Consider the following 21924-nt stretch of genomic DNA (forward strand, 5'->3'; position numbering starts at 1 on the left):
ATTTAAAATCATACTACTTTCACTCTGAAAAAAGAATACTTATACACAATTTTCTATTTATAAAATGAAGATGGCCAGATTTAATCCTGAAAACACATTATTTTAATACCTCTGACTGGTATGGTGGCCAACAGGGGCAAACACATGCAGGAGGAGAAACAAGCTGCATATTCACAAACACTGTAGATTCAAAAACACAAACTTAAACAAAAACACACAGAAGCAAAAACACACGCAGAAGCTAAAACGAACAAAAACACCAGCATACTCTAAAACGGAAGTGGGTCTTTGGACAATGGTTTTCCTGCAGCTCTACGAGCCGTTCTTACTCTTTTAAGAGACCTTTGTTAAGAGGTTATCATCCTGTTCCTCCTGATCATAAAAATGCAAAGTGTTTCAATTTGGCAGAAGTTTGCTCTGGGCGTAGAAAAGTATGCTTTTATTACATCTCAAAGTTGATAGTAATTCGTATTAAAAGAGCAAATCTGACTTTTAATTCAATTTGTTTTCAAACATTTACAATACAACTGATTTACAGTACACTATCAGATATCAATGCATACAGTACAGATGCTTATGTCAAATTAATAGGTCTCTGAAACTTAGCTGCGAGGTGATGTGCTTTAAAACGTGGACACAGTGATCTGAGTGTTGAGCTTGACTGCATGCTTTTTACCATAAATCCCTTTGTAAAAATTCAGCGTCAGATAGTTTGACGACAGAGAAACGAGTGTCGATAACTTGACTGCTTTCGGATAACCTCTTAATAAAGGTATTTTAATAAATAAAGAATTAAGTAGTCCCAGAGTATGGTAACGGCTGGCCAGAGAGTCGCACAAAAACAAGCACTCCCATAGACCCAATTCCGTTTTAGAATATGCTGGTTGTAATATATTCGGGTTCGTCTCTAAGTTTACTCGTGTAGTGAGGGACACGGGACACCAGCGTGGATGTTACTCGGATACTTTATTAACAACACACGTACGAACACAACGTACGTAAAGTACGTTACCTATGCGCGCTTCCGTAAACACACGCACATAATATGACGACATAACCTTGTCAGAACTCCCTGCAGTATAATAAGTGGTAAACCCACAACTCAGTAATAATATATATCAATATATTACACTCCTCTCGTTTAAATAAAAACTCCTGCAAGTTTTTGTTTCCAATGAACATAAGTGCTACACAAACTGCATCTTTCAAAATAACAATTCAGTTTCCCTAGGCTATTCAATTATCAAATTTAGATGTCCATTATTTTATATATCTATCAATAAAGAACAAAATGATAGTCATATCTTACTAATCAGATGCACAACAATCGGCAGTTATCTATTGCATTGCACTCTGGAACTTCTACTTAACATTTATATTTGTGATTTCCCCATTGTTTAGTCCAAGGGATTATTCTGCCCTTTAAACAGCCTTGGGTCCTATTTTAATCTGGGCTTGACAGGCGTAGTCAGATGATTTCGGGGTTTAACTATACTCTGTGATGGTTGAGTATGTGTAGGGCTTGGCAAATGTGTTTCCAGCTCTGATGTCTCAGCAGTGCTGTCCATGGTTGGCTCTCCTGGAGTGTGAGTCTGTCTCTGGGATAGCAGGTGATTCTACAATGTCCCTCATAAGTGATAAGTCATCATTGGCAGTCTGGTGTGACGTCTCAGTCTCACGTGAGTACAGCAAATGGTCAATGTGAGTAGTGCGCTCTCTTCGACCATCGTCGATGACATACGTCACTGGTCCAAGACGTTTCACAATGGTAGCCTTTAACCATTTTTCTTTCCCTCCCCGGAAGTTTCTCACATGTACTTGGTCTCCTGGCAACAGGTGTCTCAACTTTGCTGTAGCCTGGTCATGGTAGAACTTTTATTGCCTGTTCTCTACAGCTCCCTCTAGACTTGGCTTAAGCAAGCTAAACCGAGTTCTCAACTGACGCTTTAAGAACAACTCGGCCGGTGAAACTCCTGTCACTGAATGGGGCGTGCTCCTGTACAATAACAGAAAGTTTGCCAGCTTGTGCTACAGTGTCATAGTCCTCTGCTGAGCCTCATCCGCCAGAACTTGTTTCTTGAGTGCTGCTTTCACTGTCTGAACAGATCTTTCCGCAGCACCATTTGATGCAGGATGATAGGCGGGCACTAATGTCTGCTTTATGCTATTGCTTTTCAGGAATTGCTTGAATTCACCAGCTGTAAACTGTGGTCCATTGTCCGATACCACTTCCTCCGGCAAACCATGTGATGCAAAGATGTTTCTCAGCACCTCAATGGTCTTCAATGTGGTCGTGGTTTTCATGTGGACCACTTCAAGCCATTTTGAATGACTGTCAACTAAAACCAGCAGGTGTTGACCATCTTTTTAACAAAAGTCAATGTGTATTCTTTGCCATACACGAGCAGGCCACTTCCAACAGTGAAGTGGGGCTACAGCAGGTAGCATCCTTACTGACTGACAGGTACCACAGTTCTGTACAGTGTTTTCAATGTCAGTGTCCAAATGTGGCCACAACACATACGACCTGGCCAGAGCTTTCATTCGGCAGATGCCTGGGTGTCCGGCGTGTAGGTCGCTGAGCAGCCTTGCCCTGTGTGCTGCAGGCACAATCACTCTCATGCCCCACAGGACACAGCCGTGTTCTTCAGACAGCTCGCTCCTCCACAGGAAGTAAGGTCTGAGAGCCTTGTCACTGACATGATTTGGCCGTCCATTTAAAGTGAGATCCCTCACTTTGCTCAGTACTGGATCCCTTCGGGTGCTCTTTGAAATGTCAGTGGAACATACAGGGAGCTCATCTACCACTGAAAAATAGAATATTTGACTTTCTTCAGCTGTCTTGTCATTGTCATTGTCATGTCTCGGCAGTCTGGACAACGCGTCTGCGTGATCTGCTGACTTCCGATACTCGATGTCATAATTGTATGCCATAAGTATCAATGCCCACCGCTGCATCCGCAGCGCAGCCAATGTCGGGACAGCTGACATGGGCCCTAGAATTGCCAGCAGTGGCTTGTGATCAGTGGTGAGAATGAATTTCCTACCATAAAGATATTTATGGAATTTCTTTACACCAAAAATAATGGATAGAGCCTCTTTCTCTATCTGTGCATATTTGCACTCAGCATCTTTCAGCCTGCGTGATGAAAAAGCTATGGCCTTTTCCTCTCCATTTTCCATAATATGTGATATGACTGCTCCCACTCCGTAGGGAGATGCGTCACATGCCAACTTCAATGGTTTAGTTGCATCATAATGCACTACAGCCTTGCTCTCAATCAAAAGTGTTTTTGACTTTACAAATGCCTCCTCACAATGCACTGTCCATTTCCAGGGACTTTCTTTCTCCAGGAGAGAGTACATGGGTTGCAACAGCGTGGATAGATTTTTCAAGAATCTTCCATAATAGTTTAACAGTCCGATGTACGAACGCAGTTCTGTCACACTTGTGGGACTGGGAGCATTTAATATGGCTTCCACTTTCTGATCTGTTGGATGAAGACCTTCGCTGTCCACAATGTGCTCCAAATACTCCACTCTGTCCTCCATGAATTTGCACTTTGACCTCTTCACTCTCACTCCATATCTTTCCAGGCGACTCAACACCTCATCCAGCTTTTTTAGATGATCATCCTTAGAGCTGGCTGTGATTAGGATGTCATCCAGGAAGCCGGTCACATGGTCTAGTCCTTGTAGGATCTGGTCCATGACTCCTTGAAAAATAGATGGTGCACTGGAGACTCCATATGACAGGCGGTGATAAGTATACAGGCCAAGGTGTGTGTTTAATGTTAGATATTGTTCATATTCTTTATCCACTTCTAACTGCTGGTAGGCATGAGACAAGTCCAGCTTAGTAAAAACTTTTCCTCCAGCCAGTGTAGCAAACAGATCCTCTGTATTTGGTAGTGGGTAAGTTTCCTCTTCCACACTTTGATTTACAGTCACCTTGTAATCTCCACAGATCCTGATGGAATTGTCTGCTTTTGGAACAATGAAGATTGGCGACGCCCACTCACTGTGATCTGTTTTTGAAATGATGCCCATTTTTTCTAATCTGTCCAGCTCCTTTTTAACTGGTTCTCTGAGGGCATAGGGCACCGGCCTAGCCTTTCTACAGATGGGCTGGCTGTTTGGTTTCACCCTGATGGTGGCTTTGAACTCCTTGATGGTGCTGGGACCCTCTTCAAACACTGCCTTGTGTTGCTCCAGCACATCTTCAAGACTAATGACCTTTGCATTAGGAGTCATTTTGACTGAGAATATCTCTCTCCAGTTCAACCTGAAAGTGTCCAGCCAGTCACAACCGAGTAGAGCGGGCCTGTCACCCTTTACAATCATCAGCCGCAGCTTCGCTGTCCGCTGTTTATATTGTGCATTCACCTTCACTTCTCCCAAAATTGAAATTTCTTCTCCGGTGAAAGTGAATAACTTCACAGAGCATTTTAGTAGAGGCAGGTGAGACAGAAACTTTTTGTACAGAATCTCTGACATCAGAGTTGCCTGAGCACCTGTGTCAAGCAACATCTTTACTCCCTTGCCTTCTATTTTAACTTGAATGTGAATGCCACGTTGTTTGCTTGTTGTAGTGAACACCGTGCACACCCAGCTCATCTTCATCTTCATCATTTGTTACTTCTTTTACAAACTGTGTCTTTTTATTCCGACATGCCCGTGCAATATGTCCAACCTTTGAGCAGAAATTACATTTTTCATTTTTGAACCTGCATATCTGTGCAGCATGCTTACCCCCACAACGGTAACATGCTTTGGCCCCCGGTTGTTGTCTGTCCTTTCTTTGCGGTGATTGGAAACTGTTCTGGTCTTTGATTAATGTTGACTTGCGTTTCCACTGAGTTTTCTCTTTCTCCTGATGCACTTTATTTACCATTCCAGCATTTTTAAACTTTGCAGAAAATTCCTTTGCCTTGCGTGAGGCAGTTTCCATCGCTGCTGCAGTCTCACATGCATCCTGAAATGTCAATCCTTGCCTTGACAAAAGTCTCATTTGCACGTCCTCACTTTTTAATCCACTCACAAATCGGTCACGGAGAGCATCATTGAGGTGTGCACCAAAATTGCAATGTGTTGACAGTTGCTTCAATGCAACTACATAGTCAGCAACTGACTCACCATCATGTTGATTTCTTTTCTGGAACCGGAATCTTTCGACAATTACAATGGGTGTAGGTTTATAGTGCTCACTCAGTGTTTCGCACAGCTGTCGGTACGTACTGGTGTTTGGTTTATCCGGGCTTAACAAGTTTTTCAACAGTCGATATGCCTCAGCTCCTATTACTGCAAGGAACACACTGACCCGTTTTTCTTCCGGCACATCGTTTGCAATCATCCACATGTCCAGTCTTTCCAGGTAAGATTCAAAATCTTCCTGTCCCTCTTTATATTCACCAATCGCACCGATTTGGAAAGCAGCCATGGTGGTGTGTAGTTCCATCTGCGTTAGCCTTCACGCTAGCTTCCTTGTTAGCCTCTTCTTCTTTAAAAGCTACAAGTTTAGAATCTACTTGTCAGGCTTTGTGCTTCTTCCCAGGGATTCTCTGGCATTAGAGGAATCCCATCCTCGTCGCCACTGTAATATATTCGGGTTCGTCTCTAAGTTTACTCGTGTAGTGAGGGACACGGGACACCAGCGTGGATGTTACTCGTCATTAACAACACACGTACGAACACAACGTACGTAAAGTACGTAACCTATGCGCGCTTCCATAAACACACGCACATAATATGACGACATAACCTTGTCAGAACTCCCTGCAGTATAATAAGTGGTAAACCCACAACTCAGTAATAATATATATCAATATATTACACTGGTGTTTTCTGTTTTGCGTTTGTTTACACTTCTGCTTGTGTTTTGGGGTTTGTGTGTGTTTTTTGTCCTGTCTGTGTTTTTGGATTTGCGTGTGTTTTTGCTTCTGCGTGTGTTTTGGGACCTGTGTATGTGTTCGCGTCTGTGTTTATGAATCTGCAGCATTTGTGAATATGCAGCTCGTTTCTCCTCCTGCATGTGTTGTGGGTCGTTACAATGCGTTTGCCCCTGTTGGCCACCATAAACCGTAGATCTTCTGTGAATAGTCGTAAAGGTGCCATTGATCACATTGATAGAGCAGCATTAATGTTAGATTTCAGGGCTGACAGGAAACATTGAAAAAATCCTCCAAACCTAAAACAATGTTTAAAATGCATGGCAGCAACAGTAATACAACATGTTTGAGCACATTTTATGAGGTAGGGGCTTTTCTATTGTCCCTGAGACTTAAGAGATGCAGTGGTGACACCAGGAAGGACTGAAAAGCTTGAAAATCCTCCATGTTCCCACATCATATATTAAATGTCACATTACATGCGGAAGGCACTGTCAATCAGATTGATGTTGAGTTACATACAATGTCCTCCCAAACTTCTCACAAAGCAAAACACAAGCCAGATTCCCATGAAGGCCAGTTGCCTCCAGGCATCTCTCCCAATCCGATATGACCCGCCCTCTGCCTGACTAAATCATTATTGCACTTCGCTGAGCGGGCTGATCTTTTGATCTCAATAAATTGAGATTACAGCAGATCCAGATTAAAGTCTGTCTTTCCTTTTGAGTTCTGTAGCATGTTCACATGAGACAAGTAAATGTTGCATGGCTATAATACAGTGACTCACTATGTGGATAAAAGTATTTGGAGGCCTGACTATTATACCAAAAGGGACTGTCATGACATATTCAAATACACATACAGTACTTTAATATGAAGTTGTCTCTTTTGAAGCCATAACAGCTTCCACATTCTTGTAAGACTTTCCTCAAGATTTTGAAGTGTTGAAGTGTGAATTCCATTCATTCTGTAGAGCATTAGGATGTTGGACAATAAGGCCTGGCTAACAATCTCTGTTTCAGTTCATCCCAAAGGTGCTCAGTGAGGTTGTCAGGGCTCTGTGCGGGCCAGTCAAGTTCCTTCACACCAAACTCAAAGTCAAACCATATCTTTATTGCTTTGTGCACATGGGGCACAGTCATGTTGGAATAGTCAAGGGCCTTCCTCAAACTGCTGCCACAAACTTGGAAGTATAGCATTGTCCAAAATGTCTTATTATGCTGAAATGTAATGTATGTATGAAAAACATACATGGGAGTGTAGGTGACCAAAGGAAGTCTAGCAGAGCATTCATGTGGATTTCACAAAGCTACTTTGCGTTTCTGATTATTCAGAGCCACATTTGTAGGGTCACTTGCCACTGAGCCCCACACTTTAGGCCACTGTCCTCCAGTGGCTCCAAATTATCAGCTCACTGTCATTGCATGTTATATGAATGCTACTTGTGCCCAGTACTGAGTTGTGTGTGAAATACTTAGCTTCAATAATCAAAGTTAATGTGAAAAACAACATGTCAGACTAAACATACTACATCCATATCTTATTATGTTAAAATTCCAAGAGACTTACGCATTTCTGTTAACCCTGCTTTCTTTTTTTTGACCTAATAATATTTTGAAATTATATTCTAATTCTAATAACTAATATTTCTCATATTTATTTATTTGATTTTTTTGTCAATTCAATTCCTTGTCATAAAACAAATAAAATAGCTTTTGGTTCTAGTTCATCAAAATGCATATTAGATGACATGATGGTTTTTGGTGGCACCACTGGGACCCCCACCCATAGATCTCATAATATCAGTAAGAATTGAGCTTCTTTCAATTGAAGGAGTTGAAGGAGGCAAAATAAAGCTTGTTGTCCATTGCCCGACTTCGGGTGGGGCAAAATGCTGCCACGTGTCTTTTAACTGGCACTAGCTTCATTCCATACAGTTACATACATTTTAGGATTCCTGCTACATCCTCACAGATCCTGCTCACTCAGCTTAGCGCAGCTCAGCTCATCAGGTGCTCCTGACTGTGCCAAAAACTAAACACAAGCTCAAGAGGGGACTGGCAGACCTGCCAAACTCTACGCAAAACGGGAACAACAATGTTCAGTTAGGTCCATAAATATTTGGACATCGACACAGTTCTCTTTATTTTGGCTCCTTACACCACTACAATGGATTGAAATGAAACAAACAAGATGTGCTTTAACTGCACACTTTCAGCTTTAATTTGAGGGTATTTACATCCAAATCAAGTGAACGGTGTAGGAATTAGAACACTTTCTATATGTGCCTCCCACTTTTTAGGGGACCAAAAGTAATTGGACAATTGACTGAAAAGCTATTTCATGGACAATTGTGGGCTATTCCCTCATTATTTCATCTTCAATGACACAGGTAAAAGTTCTGGAGTTGATTCCAGGAGTGACATTTGCATTTGGAATCTGTTGCTGTTAACTGTCAATATGAGATCCAAGGAGCTGTCACTGTCAGTGAAGCAAGCCATCATTAGGCTGAAAAATCAATACAAACCTATCAAAGAAATAGCAAAAACATAAGGTGTGGCCAAATCAACTGTTTGGAACATTCTTAAAAATAAATAATTCACCGGTGAGCTCAGCAACACCAAAGGACCTGGAAGACCACAGAAAACCACTGTGGTGGAGAATTCTTTCCCTGGTGAATAAAAACCTCTTCACAACAGTTGGCCAGATCAAAAACACTCTCCAGGAGGTAGGTGTATGTGTTTCAAAGTCAACAATCAAAAGAAGACTTCACCAGAGTGAATACAGAGGGTTCATCACAAGATGGAAACCATTGGTGAGCCTCAAAAACAGGAAGACAAGATTGGAATTTGCCAAACAACACCAACGCCAAATACTTCACAACTCATTGGACAGCGCTTCACAGTTCAGATGGACAATGACCCAAAGCAAACTGCAAAAGCAACCAAAGAGTTTTTTAAGGCAAATATGGAATGTTATCAGTCAATCACCTGACCTGAATCTGATTGAGCATGCATTTCACTTGTTGAAGACCAAACTGAAGGGAAAATGCCCCAAGAACAAGCAGGAAGACCGTGTCAGTAGAGGCCTCACAGAGCATCACCAGGGATGAAACCCAGTGTCTGGTGATGTCTATTAATCAATTAACGCTGAGTGTGTATCTGCCTCATTACCTTGTTTATGAAGCCCTGAAGGTTCTAAACAAACATTTCAGCCACTGCTGAGAACACTGTGTTTTATTGTAATCTCGGGCTCAGCGAGATCTCTGAAAAAACCCGTTCCGGTTACGTAAACAGCGGTTCTCCTGAACAGCAGATCCTCCTGCTCCGGGCACTAGTCCGGGCACATCCGGTTGCGTACATTGAACCGCAGAAGAAGAATAACGTCCGTTGTGTAGGTGTTTCACGAGCGACAGTGTCTTCTGACTCTGGGTCTGACTCTGGGTCAAAGTCATAAAAGCGACTGAGGCGGGGAGTCATGAAGAAGCTATTTTTAAACACTGTTAAAACAATGTTTTGATAATGAATAGCAGTGCATCCACCGTTCCAGAGGGGGGAGCTGTGCTTCTGAGAGCTGTGTGCTGATTATGTCACTTCCAGGTATTGGCCAATCACAAGACAGTTGGGAAGACTCTACTCATCATATTTGATGACTGAGAGAAATATCATGTAGTTATGTTCACGTTAAAGCTTTCAAAAAGTGGAATTTTAAGTCAACTTTGTTGGAGTGCTGAGGCCACGCCTTTTGTCGTATTGAGAATTATCAATTAATAATAAGTTAATCAATAACTTGTCTAGAACATATGTACTGAGTTTAGTGGGGCATGCTCAAACATGCATTGGAAGTTCATTAGTTTGGAATAATGAGAGCAACAACTATGTGGGACTTAGACACAAAAGAAACAATCTAAAATTTAGCATTTAACGCAATTTTGACTACCACTATCTCGCGTTAAAATTTCCCAAAAGATTTCTCAAGAAAATTTGGACTAAGCCTAACACACTCACCAAATTTTGTCCAGAGCGGACGACTTTAATCCGATCATGACCCTACTATCACAGTGTGCTTTTGAGCCCTGGGGCTATGAACCCCTGGGGTTAGTGGCCTATGCCTCAATTGCATTTTTTGCCAACCTGACCGCCGTGCCAAATTTCAAGAGTTTTTATTCATGCTACCCACCACAAAAAACGAGAAAAATTATAATCTGAACAGGAACAATAGGTTCCTCACATATTCGTGCTTGGGCCCTAATAATAGTAGTAGCCTCTGGATCTGGATCTTGCAACCTGCAAGATGAGGACAGAGAGAGAGAGGAAAGGAAGGAAAGACACAAACTAGGGAGAGAAAGAACTAATTTAATGACATATATTGTAGTCATATTCATACCCTGAGTGTGAGAGAGTGAGTGTGCATGCACCACAGGAATTTCCCCAGCAGTCTAGGTCTATAGCAGCTTAACGAAGAGATGCTGTAGATTTCCCTGAGCTAGCTCTATAAGCTTTATCAAAAAGGAAAGTTTTAAGTCTAATTTTGAATACAGAGAGTGTCCGCCTCCCGAACTGTCATTGAGAGCTGGTTCCTCAGGAGAGGAGCCTGGTAACTGAAGGCTCTGCCTCCCATTCTGCTCTTACAGACTTGGTACCACAAGTAAGCCTGTATTTTGTGAAAATACAGGCTTACTTGTGGTACCCAGTGATCTGTTAGGGTGATAAGGTGAAACTAAATAAATTCAGTCTCGACCTAATGAACATATGTACCAAGTTTCATTCATGTACGTTAAACCCGACATCAGATGACCTAATCTTGACTTTAGCCCCGGCCACTTCCGATTTTTTACGCACATTCCCCGAACCACTTTAAGACATAAATTTTCACCAGTTCTGATGCAAAAATCTGTGAAGCATGTTCAGGCGATTTATTTTGCGTGTGGAAGTCATGCTCGAACCCTATAAAGTTTGTTTAAGCTTTCCGGTAAAATTCTGCAAATGTCACTTACGCCCCTTGTGCTTCTTAGCTGGCTCTTTACAGGCTACCGTAACTTTCTGCAGTGCTCACTCACCCTTCTTTCCCCTCCCCCACATCAAGTCCCTGCCCACTTTTGTATACTCAACAAAAATATAAACACGCAAATTTGAAATGGTGAACAAAAGTAGAAGGTCATGACATTTGCTCAGATTCTTGATGCATTTGTTTATGGAATGTTTTGATTTGCTCAAACCCAGTAGTCCAGTGTCACTGGGCCACTCCTGTTGACTATAATCTCAGATTGAGTATTTCAACTCACAAGAGTCATGGAACATGGCAGAGTGGTGATCAATATGCATGACCAGTACACAGACACTCCTTATGGTCTGGTCAATAAAAGGGCACACCAAAATGTGGACTTTTGTCTTGAAATTATCTTAATGCTCGCAAATTAAAGCCACTTTATTGATAAAGTTGTACTGTTTTTGGATAGTAAGTCTGTTTTGTCACATAATAACTACAACTTTTTCTTCGTGCATTTATATTTTTGTTGAGTGTAGATTTTAGAAATGTAGGTTTAGTTACTCTTTAAGATTCTAGCGCTGTCATGTTAAAATCTTGTTGGAGTAAATAACACACTCTTATCTTATGTCTTATCTTATCTATGTCAAATATATTAAGACGTACATTTAAAGTGAATCAGAGTAATATAAACAACAGTATGGGTTTAAATCACATATTAATTAAAAATTGCCTTTTCATTAAAAGAGTTCTCGTTTTGCAGAGGGGATGGTCATTTCATCCTCCTGGAAGTCAAACAGGGTTGGTTGGTGTCCTAGTGAGGCCATGATGGGAGACATGCCGGTGGAAGCAGAAGTGAGGGAGTTGTGTGCGTATTTGACCCAGGGGAAAAAAAGTGCTCCATGCCGCCAGGTGTCGTGTGGTGATGCAGCATAATGCGCTCTCCAGGATCTGGTAGGACCTCTCCATTTAATAAAATCCACTGCGATGTGGGACCAGTGACGTCAAGGAATTCCCAGGGGTTTAACAATCCTGCAGGAGGGCGATTGGAGGATTTGCCCCGGGCACAAATGGGACAGGCAGAGACTAAGGTTGTGATATCATGGGACATGGAGGGCCACCAGAAGCGCTGTTTGAGGAAGTGGAGAGTGTGTGCAGTTCTGGGGTGGCAGGCCAGCTTAGAGGAGTAACCCCACTGAACCTCGGAGTGGACAGGCTTAAGTACATACAGTCGGTTGGGGGGACCGCCTCCGGGGTCTAAAACATCGTCAAGTGCACGCCATTTGGAAAACACCTTCGCCAAGTCATGCTACTGCTTGGGGACTGAAGTGAGGACTGGAGGCACAGGGGGAAGCCCGGGTCCCGTTGATGAGCCGGGCAGAGCGGAGTGAAGGCAGAGGGAGAGGCATTGAATCAGAATCAGACTCAGAAAAGCTTTTATTGCGATTTAGTACGATTTAACACATACCAGGAATATGTTCTGGTGTCATTGGTGCATGACAAACAACAATCTCTAAATATAAACTATTAACATTTAAAATTTAAAACTATAACAATATAAATATAAGAACACAGATTTTAAAAGTAAAAGTAAAAGAGCTGTACAGCTGTGCAGTGATAGTAGGTACCAGTGAATGTTACAGTGTGCAAATGTTCACAGTACCAACGTTAATGTAAAGCATAGTTTATAGATGCAATGTCAATGTGACATGTAGAGGCAGAGGTGGAGTGTGAAGAGTCAGAGAGTATCAAGGGGGTGAATCCTTATTGATAAGGCTCGTAGCAGACAGAAAAAAAACTGTTCTTGTGGCGTGAGGTTCTGGTCCTGATGAACCGCAGCCTCCTGCCAGAGGGGAGTGTCTCAAAGTCCGGGATGGGAGGGGTCAACCACAATCTTACCTGCACGCCTCAGAGTCCTGGAGGCATACAGGTCCTGGAGAGATGGAAGATTGCAGCCAATCACCTCCTCTGCAGACTGAATGACACGCTGCAGTCTGCCCTTGCCTTTGGCGGTGGCAGCAGCGTACCAAATGGTGATGGAGGAGGTGAGGATGGACTCAATCATGGAGGAGTAGAAGTGCACCATTATTGTCTTTGGCAGGTTGAATTTCTTCGCAGGAAGTACATCCTCTGCTGTGCTTTCTTGATGAGGGAGCTGATGTTCAGCTCCCACTTGAGGTCGTGGGAGATGATAGTTCCCAGGAAGCGGGAAGACTCTACAGTGTCAATTGTGGAGTCACAGATGGTGATGGGGGCAGGTGAGGCTGGGTTCTTCCTGAAGTCTAGAACCATTTCCACTGTCTTTAGAGCGTTGAGCTCTAGGTTGTTTTGGTTGCACCAAGTGACCAGATGATCAACCTCCCACCTGTAGGCGGACTCGTCACCATCAGAGATGAATCAGATGAGAGGGGTGTCGTCCGCGAACTTCAGAAGCTTGACAGACTGGTGACTGGAGGTGCAGCTGTTCGTGTACAGGGTGAAGAGCAGAGGAGAGCGAATGTAGCCCCGGGGGGATCCGGTGCTGATGATCTGTGGGTCTGAGACGTGTTTTCCCAGCTTCACATACTGCTTCCTGACTGACAGGAAGTCTGTGATCCACCTACAGGTGGAGTCAGGCACGCTCAGCTGGGAGAGCTTCTCCTGAAGCAGAGCCAGGATGATGGAATTGAAGGCAGAGCTGAAATCCACAAACAGGATCCTGGCGTAGGTTCCTGCGGAGTCCAGGTGCTGGAGCTGAGGGCCAGATTGATTGCGTCGTCTACAGACCGGTTGGCTCTGTAGGCAAACTGCAGGGGGTCCAGGAGGGGGTTGGTGATGGCTTTCAGGTGTGAAAGCACGAGACGCTCAGAAGACTTCTTATCACAGAGGTCAGGGCGACTGGTCTGAACTCGTTAAGTCCTGAGGTCTTTGACTTCTTGGGAACAGGAATGATTGTAGAGGTCGGGAGAGCTTGGGCAGCGAGCTTGTGGTCCATGAAGCAATCATCAGCTCCGGAGTCGATGAGGAAGGTAAGTGGAAGAGATTGCTGAGACCAACTGAGCTTGCCGGAAAGTGTGACCCGATTAGATTTGCGGCAGGAAATATATCCACTCACCAGCACTCCTGCGTGCGCTGGTGAGCTCAGTCTTTTGGGCCGAGAGGGACATGTGGCGACGAGATGGCCGGGCTGACTCCAGTCTTCAACCTCTTTTGTCTGAGTGAATCTAAGTTCTGTGGATCTAGGTTCTGTGAGCCGTCGCAAGTCACTAGCTCGTCCTTTAACTACTCACACAGGTTTTTGTTCCACCTGCTTTCTGTGGCATGGATATGAAAAGTGATCAAAAATTCAGCAAATAATTGACTTGGCGGAGATTAATCAACCGTAGAGTGCCGTAATTCCCCTGGAAGGGGTGATCAAAAGCCTTCCAGAGGTCGGAAGTGAACATATCATAGGAAATAGCGGCTACTCAAAATGGCCCTAGCCCGTTGTGTGCCTCTCCCTTTAATGACAAATGCGATTTTAGCGTTATCGGATGTAGAGGGTTGTAAATTGAAAACCAGGGAGCAGTGAAACAGAAAGCTGGTACATTTGCCGAAACGTTCGGGAATGGGAACGTTTGGTACACGTGGAGCAGGTGGTGGAATAGAAACTACAGGTGGAGGTGGGTTGATGGTGGTGGGGTTAAGGTGATTACTTCTGAAAGTACCGTGTCATGATGCCCGATGAGTGTGCCTTGCGCCGCTAAAGCCTGTCGGAAATTATTTCCCTCTGCTGGGTCTATATTTGGTCAGATCGATATGTTACGCTCTGTTAAGAGAACGTTTACAGAGAGTTGGACCCGGAAATGCAGAGGAGACGGTAGTAGAATTATGAACAATATTTATTGAATAAAACAGAGAATGATGCGAGGCTACGAGGTGAGCTAGCATGGAGGTTAAGGAAGGACGCCGATGCAGCTGTGCTGGGAAGGGCAAGAGCTCAGGGCGAGAGTCAATGTTTGGGGAAGGGCCCAGACTAGAACAAACTCACTGGTTGTAGAGAAGGGAGAAGTTCCAGATGCTGAGTGAAGTGTAGCAATCCGTAGCTCTTGGGTAATCAGAGAAGTGTGTTGTTTCCGTAGCTCTCAGGATGCAGGAGACGTGGCGACCTGAGGCAGAGCAATGTTGAGTCAAAACCAGGAAGTCAGAGTAGCGCAAACACGAGAGAATCATGAAGACGTTACCACTGGAGATGCAAGAACTATCTGATGCTGGTGAACGGGCGGCTCAAGCTTAAGAGGCTTCCTGGTTGCTGATCAGGAGCAGGTGGGGAGGAGCTGCCGCAGGTGTAGCTGATCACCAGCGTCCTCAGTGAAAGTAGGTCAGTCACGCCTCCTGCAGAGAGAGAGCAGAACAGAAAAACCCACACATGCCAAAATAATGGGAATAGTGATGAGGGACAGTGTGATTGTGACATTGACACCATTTCATTTGTTGGCATTATCTTATTTTGTTTCTATTTATTTAATTTGTTTTATTGTGTTTCACTGTATGGCTGTAACTTTTACCTTTGTATTATGTCTTTTAATGTATTTTATTTGTGTTTTTATATGTATGTTATTGCATTGTGTGAGTTTTTTTTTTGATCGATTATTTATATACTTTGGTACTCTGTGGTTGTTTTAAACCAGGTTCAGCAGTTGTAGTGTGAAAAACATTTAGTTTAGATTTAGTAATATTGTTTCATAGGACTGATAAATAAATCCACTTTTGCAAAGTGAATAAACTATATTTAAAATGTCCTTAATGGAAACAGTTATTAAAAGTACAATGATAGTGACAGATTTGCAACTTCAAGTTCAAGTTCATGTTTTTTCACATGAACTTAAAGTTCATTTTTTTGTTTTACGCAGAGGTAGGTAAAAACCACTATAGTTATTTTTAGCCAACGAGTGATTTGATAAATAATTGGCTCTGCGAGTCAGTTGAAATCATTCTTAATATCTTCAGCTGAGTTATTTTTTGAAAACAAGCAACATTCACTGAAGACTAGACACAACATCTCCCACCATGATGTCTTTGCTGATCATAGAAGTGATGTGCAGTTTTAATTTAGCTCACTCTGGGTTGTTTAGAGGTAGCAATTATCTCCAACTTAGTTTCCATTGGAAGCAGCAACTTGGCGCCCCAACTTTAAGACAGCAGTGAGGTACACGCCAACCAAATACAAGCTTACTGATAGATAGTTGCACATGCTTTGTGTCCTGGCCAGTCTAGGTTATTATAAGAGGTTTATTATCTTGGATCACATTTGTGCATTCTCCCACACAGAGGCCCCAACTCTCGAAAGTTGGGGCCTCTGTGTATTAAACAGTCTCTATCAAGCACATGCAGGAGACAAACATGAGAAGGCTTAAATATGTGCATGTACAGTACATCATATGCAAGTAACACACACACATGCACTGTCACACAGATTTGGATGTTTTAGACTCAAGAGGAATTTTGAAGTTGGGCCAGAATCCATACAGCTGTGCCTCCCAGAATCAGAGACTTTTAATGGACTGGTTATAACAGGGACATGACTTTTGACCCAAAAGCCTTTCTGTGCTCTGTTTTCTCATTCTGCTTCTTTCCTCTGGCTGATGATGAGGGGACATTCCATCTGACATTTCTCATTCTTGGATTTCACATTTCAGTTCCCGCAAACAAAACAACAAAGAGGGCAAGTATATGATGGGGTTGCATATAAAATGGGTAGCCCTCAGAATTCAATTCTTATTCCCAGAGACAAAAATTATCCCAAGGATAAAATTAACTTTAGATTAATCTATCAAACGGTTTATTCATTTACCAACTGAAAGTGACTGGTTTATGTATTTAACATGAAATAAAGAATGATTTATGTTATGTTATGAACTGAAAAGCAATGGTTTGTTATTTTTAAAAGAATATGTCCCTATATATACAGCCCATGGGCCAGAGTGGACCCACCAGAATGTCCAATCCGGCCTGCAAGATGAATTTGTGTAAACAAATGCTGTAAGAATGCTGCAGCCACTTTAATAGTGTACGTGCCGGGAGAGAGAGAGCAAGAAAATGCACAATGGTACCACACGAATGAGATCCATTTAGCTGTATTTACTGCAGGTGGACACACACACACACACACACACACACACACACACACACACACACACACACACACACACACACAGAGGAGCACAGCACACACACACACACAAATTCGCAAACAGACACACACAGCCCACATCAACAGTCGCAGACGTGTGGAGTTGAATTTGTTCCACTGATATTTGTCTATGTGCAGATTGTGATCCACACGTATTTCTCGATTTGAATGTGTGTTTTGGGATCCACAAAAAAAAAATCAAATTATTAACTTGTACATTTATTCTTACAAATAGAGATGTGCATTTGTAAGTCATGTGACATTTGTGAAACTGAATATTGCATTTGTGAATTGTGGATCCGCATTTGTGGACCGCCACACGCATTTGTGGATCGCATGGTATATTTGTCTCCATAATGCCTCCATTCATCAGCAGGTGGCAGAGTTTTACAAGTAGAATCTAGCTTCACTACATGAACAAGTTGTTCCTTTCTTTAAAAAGATAAAACCAGAAATAAAAAAAACGAAAAAACAACTTGTTTTCTCAGTAATTGTTTACAAAATCAAAATGAAAAAACCGATAACGATCTTTTCCCATTTAATCCAATTTTGATAAATGCAAGTTGCATGACCCAGAAGTGACCTGTACTAGAACTCTGCACATTTGTGTGGATCTGTGTGACTTTCAAGCAAATAATGTCTCAAAAATCCGTAACTTTTGAAAGCCAGGAATGCGTCTGCTGACGATCCACAAATGCCAAACCACAATTCACAAATGCAGTTTTCAGTATTACAAATGTCACGTTATTTACAAATGCACATCTATAGTTGTAAAAATCCAAATACAAGTTACAAATTAGATTTTTTTTATCTGTGGATCTCAAAACACACATGAGTGAAACAATTTTAACTTCATACAGACGAGCTGTGGATGTCCAGTGCAATGGACTGTGTGTGCAACAATCACTGATCTGTTTTGTTTTCTTCTCGGTTTATTTTACAATTCAACACTTTTCACCCCCCTGAGTGAAATCTCCGTAAGACATGACCTATTCTTGTGATATCTAGTGTCTTCTCACACTGACTTCAGTTACTTTTAATTGATAGTAGTTGGTAACACTGTCAAACAATCTCAATACACCAAATGACAGTGCAAGTGACATGGGAATATGACGTGACAATTTTTCAAAAGTAGCGTATTCTCTGTCTCCACGGAAACGTGTGGACGGCCCCTTAATGTGGGATCATATTTAATTATACAGGATGCCGACTGCTGACGCCACTGTTTACAAGTTCAGATTTTTCCATCATAGTGAAATATCTGAAGTTGACGGTGAATTCTCAGTTAATGTGACCCCCACTTGAGAGAAATAAACGCTCACACTCTTCCAGCATGAAAGTTGACATTACATTGAAGATATCACCTACAATTATGTAGTTATACGTACAGTCATTTATGATTTTGGGGTCGAATTTTTATTAGCTCCCACTTTAGTTTCAGAAATACTAGACTTTTAGTTCCAGATACATGTGACTAAATGCTTTGTAAATTTGTCGATCCACTGTGATCTGTAAGTTGATTTGTTCATGTGTAAATGGTAAATTTAAGCACATTTTCAGGTTTTTCATATTATTTTTTGTGAAAAGATTAATTAAATGCAAAACAGAGGGAAAACATTGGAGATCACATCACATCCTTGTCTAGGGTTTATAGAGGAAAAAGAAAATCCATTGAGTGACAGTTCTCAGGGGAAGAAAAAGCCCTGTTGATGCCTGAGGTCAGACGAGAATAGCCAGACTGGTTATAATTTCCTTTCTACCATCTCAAACCACTCATCACAACTAAGGTATGCAGATGATCAACACACAACACATCAAACCTTAAAACAGATGGGCTTAAGCAGCAGAAGACTTTGCCAGGAGAGAGGCCACAAAATCACCAAAATGGGGCAATTGGAGATTGTTAAAACATTACCTGGTCTGATGAGTCATGATTTCTGCAATAGTATTCGATTTGTATGATCAGAATTTGGTGTAAACAACATTACAGTATGGATCCATTAAGCCTTCAATGAATCAGGCTGCTGGTGGTTGTGTAATGGTCTGGGGGGAGTATTTTACTGGAATTCAATTGACTAGATGCCCAGAACTTCACTCACAACTACTAGTCAGTTGTCGCTAAGGGAAAACTTGGACTTTTTTAAGTTAACATTAGCAATTTAAACTTCTGATATCGAGACAATTTATTTAGACTGTCTTTAAGTAGTTGTTTTAGCAATTAACCCCTGAGGGATTCACCATGGCTTAAAATGTTGGTGTTGGTGACTTCTTGGCTGACCTGAAATTGTCAGGTTATTGAAAACCAGGAAGTGACTGTAAATATCATCAATTGAATTGCGTTGTCTTTTGGGTTTGTGTTTGCCAGCATACGTAATGCATATGAACCTTGTATGATAACCTTTTTAAAATGCCCATAATCAGCTGTTTCTCGTTGATGCCATCATGTTACTGACCTTGAAGCAATGGTCATATTTGACTGAAAGTTGTTTTTTTTACTTCCTGTGGTTTCCATACTTCTTCCATTGGTGTTGTAGCATTAGGATGCATTTGTTATAGTAGCTCTCACCCTGACACTCAAAGTATTGGACCCAACACTCATCCTGGGGTAGGAAACGTTCTAGAAAACCAGCTGGATCTGGTTCAAAATATGTCAAGTTCTCTATGACAAGTTTGTTGCGCAGAATGTTCTGTACTCCTTCATGGGAGATGCTTAAAGCATTGGCTATCTAATTAACAGTCAAACGTCTGTCATCCATCACCATGGGCCAGTTGTTCAAAAAATCCATGAGGATCACCCTGATCCAGATTCACAGTTTTCAGGATTACCAAATCCGGATTACCAGCTATGTAAAGAACAGGTAGAAGAGCCAACATTGGGTCACTTCCATTCATAATTGCTTTTATGACCCTTTTATGACCCATGTACCTGAGCCTGTTGAAGAACCAGACCAACCTCTGGCGTTCTGTCAGAATGAGGGACTGACTGGACGTGGAGTAAGGGATGCAATTGTTCGAAATTATTTTTAACAGGTTCATGATTGTTTCTTTAACATTAATATACAGTTATGATTGACAGTGACAGAGATGAAAACTTGTTTGTGGGTTTATTTCATGGGGTCAAGATGATTTTTATTTTTACTTTACTATACTGAAAGGCTTAATTGGTAGCCTATGTCTACTTAATCACTGTAATGGTTAAACAAGTCAAGTGCAAAATATGAATAAAAGTATATACACTAAATGATACAAATGTATTATTTGACCAATTTTAAAGTTTTACTACATTTTCTTCCTGAAATCCTACCCCTTGTTGGGATCAGGGTAATCCTATTTTTTGGATCAAAGTTATCCAAATCCTACTGAAGGTTTGATCCATTTCCAAACTAGGATTGGATTACATGATCCTAGTTTGAAAAATCATCTTGGCCCATTTTTTCAAAAGTGATCCGCTCGGATTTTTGATAACGGATTGGATCAAATCTTGAAAATGGGTTTTACAAAAGAAAAAACGGATTACATAATCGGATTAGATCACGTCATCCAATCTTGGTTCCGCTCTCAGTTAGTTAAGGCATGCAAAGCACCTCTTGATAACTCCATTTAAATGCTCAATTGCATTGCTATTCTATATTCTACTTGTTGCTCTTTGCATATCTATAGTTCTACATTGTTGATTTCCTATCCTATTTAAGCTTACCCAGATTTGGTGATCCTGAAAAGTTTCAATCTGGATCAGATTGATCCAATCCGATGTTGCTTTGAAAAAACGGCTCAAAAGTAAGATGGATTACGTGATCATGGATAGCAAAAAAAGGACTACCAAATCCGGATCAATTTTATCCAGATTAAACCTTTTGAAAAACCGGGACCCTGGTCCTTATGAAAGAAACCCGCAAACAGATTTCAGTAACAAATAAAAATAATAATTTCATAATATAATAATAATAATAATAATAATAATATATTCAGACATGAACCTGTTAAAAATAATTTCGAACAATTGCATCCCTTACTCCACGCCCAGTCAGTCCCTGTCAGTCCCGACAGAACGCCAGATTTGGTCTGGTTCTTCAACAGGCTCAGGTGCATCATAAAAGGGTCATAAAATAAATGGAAGTGGATGTTTATGTTTTGTGTTTCTTCCCAATGGGTTACCTGTTCTTTACATAGCTGGTAATCCGGATTTGGTCATCCTGAAAACTGTGTCTGGATCAGGGTGATCCAATCCAATGTTGTTTTGAAAAACCGATTTAAGAGTAAGACGGATTACCAGATCCTGGATATCAAAAAATGGGATTTTACATTTTTTAACAACTGGCCCCATGTGATGAATACCATCAGTGTTTTCTTGGGTGGTTGCTGTGGACCTTGGGTAATCTTCAAGACTCCCACCCTTCTTGGATTCACCTGCCCACTATTGCACAGTTGATAAAACTGGAGAATCATCCCCTTATGTAGCAACCATGTCAGCATGAGTGTTAGCCACCAAGGAATACCTGACCCTTCAGTCAATTTATGACAGACAAAGCATAGTTTCAATAGGCAAACACAATCTTTTGAAAAGCTCCTTTGTGCCTACATCTATCACAATTTTAATTAATGCTGCTTCAGGCCGTAGGGATTGTGCAATGAATGTATTGAGATGAATACAGTGTCTTTTTTGTTTTTATGTGAGGGCATTTATATGCACAGCATGAGTCCCAGACTAATTTCCCTATGGGACAACAAAACATATATTTTGATTGATTGACAATATTTTGTCATTTACTTTATAGACAGGCAATTCACTCATTGTCTATAACACAATCATTGCCAGCCATAGTAAATAAAATATAACATACTGGATGAAAAAGATCTCTCTAAAAATCTAACTTTGCATGATGATGATGTGTTTCTGTT

The sequence above is a fragment of the Microchirus variegatus genome (assembly GCF_963457635.1).
Source record: "Microchirus variegatus genome assembly, chromosome: 13".
Lineage (NCBI taxonomy): Eukaryota > Metazoa > Chordata > Actinopteri > Pleuronectiformes > Soleidae > Microchirus > Microchirus variegatus.